General features: G+C 35.2%; 1 non-coding gene across 1 annotated transcript; it reads right to left on the bottom strand.

Annotated features, from left to right (window-relative positions):
• Positions 1 to 230: 230 nt before the first annotated feature.
• On the bottom strand, positions 231 to 303 carry Trnas-gga. The gene has a single exon. It is a non-coding gene; the product is annotated as a tRNA-Ser (tRNA).
• Positions 304 to 4,322: the final 4,019 nt, after the last annotated feature.

The raw sequence follows: 4,322 nt of genomic DNA, 5'->3' as shown, positions 1-4,322 counted from the left end.
ATGAAGTCTATTAAACTTAATAAATAAACAGTCTATGGAGCCGTTTCGCAGGATGTCTTGCGTAAAATATGTCTTATATGTGTGTACACATATAAGTAAATTCACGTTTTTTACGTGTTTTTTCAAATTGAAATTTCAATTCATAAATTCATATAGGATGCTAGTTTTGCATCTCATATATGATAGTCCCTGAATACCCCCCCTAATTGATTAAAATATTGCGAAAAAAACTCCTCAGCCAGGAATCGAACCTGGAATCTCCGGCTTTCCGGGCCGTCGCCTTCCCTGTTAGGCCACCGAGGCACTTGGAGTTTGTCTAGCTGAAGTTTGTCTATATTTTAATCAATTAGGGGGGGTATTCAGGGACTATCATATATGAGATGCAAAACTAGCATCCTATATGAATTTATGAATTGAAATTTCAATTCGAAAAAACACGTGAAAAACGTGAATTTACTTATATGTGTACACACATATAAGACATATTTTCCGCAAGACATCCTGCGAAACGGCTCCATAAACTGTTTATTTATTAAGTTTATTATTCAATTTCCATCTACTGGATATTTCTCTTTTAAAGCTTTACTAGAACTACTAGACATTGTTTTGTTTTTTTTCCAATTTCTGAACATTTTACTTTGTGTTAATATTGTTTTTTTGTCAGAAATTTGTCCTTCTACCTATAACGTGCCATAATCAAGATTATACGCATACTTATAAATTTTGCGTTGTTGCCAAATGTAAATTGTATAAATGTCGATAAAGTAGGTATCATCTGATTCCCTTTTCCCCCCTGATTAACAGTCCCAAACCTCCTTAATTCATTGTAAAAAAGATTCCGCGAATTGCTTAGATGTCAGATTAATATTACGTGTCGCATGACTTCGAATTTGGCCGAAAAAATTTTCTAATGGATTTTGATCAAGAGGCACGGTAGTGCCTCGCGCCAAGTTCACGCGCAACGAAGTTGCGCTCGAACTGCGCGAGCACATTGTGCATCTTATACGCGAAATTCATGCAATTAAAAAGTTGGGAGATTTTCTCAGACCAATATTTAAGTAACAACTGAACCGATTGACTTCTTTTTAGTCTCAATCGATTCAGATTGGAAAAATAAAAAAAAAGTGTTTATGTGTTTTTGTTCTTTGTGTCTTCTCTTTGAAGATATTCGCAAATAAAGCAAACAAGTAATGAAAATTTCAGGAACGTATTCATCATCTCCGTGAGACAAAATTGTGTGCAACTTTGTATTTCGATACCAGATGGTAATGCGAGCGCGTTGGAAAAAAAGGAACAACAAGAATATGTGAGAGAAAGTGAGAGAAAGAGATAAAAGTGTAACTTGAACCTAAACTTAAACCTAAACTCGAGTTTTGGTAGTGCAAGAGCACGTGGAGTAAATGCGCACACATCTGGAAATATGTCCGTTTCGTTTTTATCAACATGATAATTTATTAACAATAAATTTATTTACAATAAATATAATTTATAACTTATAAATAGTAGTTTGAACATATTATAATAATTTATTTACAATAATAGTAATAATAATATTTAATAATAATAATTATATAATAATAATTTAATAATAATAATTTTTTAATATTTAATAATATTTAATAATAATAATAATAATATTTAATAATATTTAATGATAATAATTTTTTATAATATATTCGCAACCACCGCGACCACGATAACCGCGTCCTCGATATTTGTTCCAGGCCGCTCGGCTTCATCCAGCACTCCTCTTTTGACTGCAAAATAAATATATTTTGAATATAGTTTTTTTCTCATATATACGTTTCTTTCTCTTTCTTTCTTTCTCAATCTTTCTCTCTCTTAAACTCTCTCTTTCTCTTCCTCTCTGACTCTTTCTTTCTTCCAATATTTCTCTTACTTTTCTCTCTCTCCNTTTTTCTCTCTCTTCAAACTCTCTCTTTCTTTTCCTCCCTGNCTCTTTCTTTCTTCCTTTTTCTCTTACTCTTTTCTCTTTCCATCTTTTCTTTCTCTTTCCTCTCTCTCTCTCTTTTTCTCTTTCCCCCTCTTTCTCTCTCTCTTACACTCTATCTTTATCTCTCTCAAACTCTTTCTTTTCTTCTCTGCCTTTTTGTTTCTTAATTTGTTTTCTTTTTCTTTCTCTCTTTCTCTCTCTCTTTCTCTCTCTCTCTCTCTCTCACTTATTCAATCTTCCTTTCTCTTCAAACTTTCTCATTTTTTTTTTCTAACTCACTTTTTGTTTTACTCTCTTCTATTTCTCTTCTCACTCTCTTTCTCTCTCTTTCTCTCTCTCTCTCATTCAATCTTTTTTTTCTTTTACTCTCCTTTCTCTCTCTCTCTCTTTCTATTTTTCTTTTACTTTCTCTCTTAATCTCTTTTCCTCACATTCTCTCTTTCAATCTCTTTCTCTCTCAATCTTTATATTTTTGTTGCTCCATTTTGTTTGTAATTTTTCTCTTGCTTTTCCCTGTTTCTCTGTCTCTCTTACTCAATCTTTTTTTCTTTCTCATCTTTCTTTCTCTCAATCTTTCTTTCTTTTTCTCCATTTCTTTTTTATATAATTTTCTTTTTTTTTCACACTCACTCAATCTTTCTTTGTCTCAAACTCTCTCCTTATCTTTCCTTCTGTTTGTTTTACTTTTCTTTCTTTTTCAAACTCTATTTTTTTCTTTTCTTAACTCACTCTCTTTCTTACTGTCTTCTATTTCTTTTCTCTCTCTCTCTTTCTCTTTCTCTCTCTCTTTTTCTTTCTCTTTATAAGTAAAGCTACATTCATTCATTCTCATAGTCAATCTTTTCTTTTTTCTATTTTTTTCTTACTCTCTTCTTTTTCTGTCTCTTTTTCTTTTTCAATTTCTTTGTCTCTCTATCCTTATATTTCTGAATTTCTCTCTCTCTCTCTTTCTCCCTCTCTCTCTCTCTCTTTCTCCCTCTCTCTCTCTCTCTCTCTCTCTCTCTGTGAATCTTCCTCTTATCGTTCTCTCTCAATCTCTCAATCTCTTTTTGCCTTACTTTTTCTTTCTTAATTTTTATATTTGTTTCTAATTTTTACTTGTTTGTTTTTGTGTTTTTTTTCTTCTTTTTCTGTAAATAAAGATTTCTTTGTATAATACATATATACAAATATATATATTTATAGTGTGTGTATGTTTTTGTGTTTAAGTGTGTATGAATGTGTAAAGAAAATCTTCATTTACTTTCTTTTTTTGTTGATGGTCTTGGCGTTTTCCCATTATCTGCAAAAAAATGTATATGTACATACGTATTTAGAGTATGTTAAGGTTAGGTTGTAATAATATGTATGTATGCACACATGTTTTTAATGCTATCTGTTGTGACGTTTTTTCTTTGGGTCTTACGGAATTCCCGCGTCGTCCCGCCCGAAACGGAAGCACGAACTCGGGACACGGACGGAAGTCCGCAAGATAGGAAACGTCTAGATCAGCAGGAGAGAAAAGGGTGTTAAACCGAGCAACCACTGTACCGAGCCGACGGATCCTTGGATCTAATTTTGGGCGCCAGACGCGTACTCGCGTCAAAATGTGCGTCGCTCGACACAATGGGCCGACTAGCTCTAGTTGACACGGAGAGGGGGTGGGTCGGACGATAAATAAACAGGGCTGTCCCGAACGAAATCTCGGAGTAGAATCGTAATCAACCACACTGCAGATAGATAGAAAGAAATAAACAATTTATTATAACGCCGCGGAATAAGGGACAACTTAACGAAAATAACAAAAAAAATACAAAATAAAGTTCACCGATAGGATACGGCGAGATCGCTTCGTCGCGGTGGCAGTAATTACAAAAGAATGTAAAATAAAAGAAAATAGAAAATAGAAAAGTACAGGGACAATTAACAAAACACTTTCAACAGACGCGTGATCTATCGCAGGACCACTTTCGTGTATTGACTCGTGATATCGAGGACGCTACGCCGTCGCGCTGACTTCACATACGCTATACACTACTAGGCGGTATAATAGACAGGGAAACAAGCGTGTTTCTCAAAGCCTTCCTGAAGCTGGAAACGGCGGAATTAATTACTCTAGCCAAATCGTGCACGTACCACTAGGCGGGCCGCTAGGTGTAATATCTACGCTGCGGAACTTACTTGATTTCGCAGGGGCTGGTCAGGCTTACGCCAGGCGCGGCGCAAAGCTCTGGCCGAATTCCCGTCCCCGGTCACAGGGTACTTAAGCAATCAAATATAGCGTGGCATGCACGTGCCAATGAGCAGGGTGATACTCTATTGACCACAGTACGATTCGACACCGCTCGATTCGACACAGATTTATTCGACACCAAATTATTCGACACCG

Source organism: Pseudomyrmex gracilis, unplaced genomic scaffold (assembly GCF_002006095.1).
Source record: "Pseudomyrmex gracilis isolate BER0280 unplaced genomic scaffold, ASM200609v1 scaffold_1957, whole genome shotgun sequence".
Classification (NCBI taxonomy): Eukaryota; Metazoa; Arthropoda; class Insecta; order Hymenoptera; family Formicidae; genus Pseudomyrmex; species Pseudomyrmex gracilis.
This window is presented reverse-complemented; position numbering and strand designations above follow the sequence as displayed.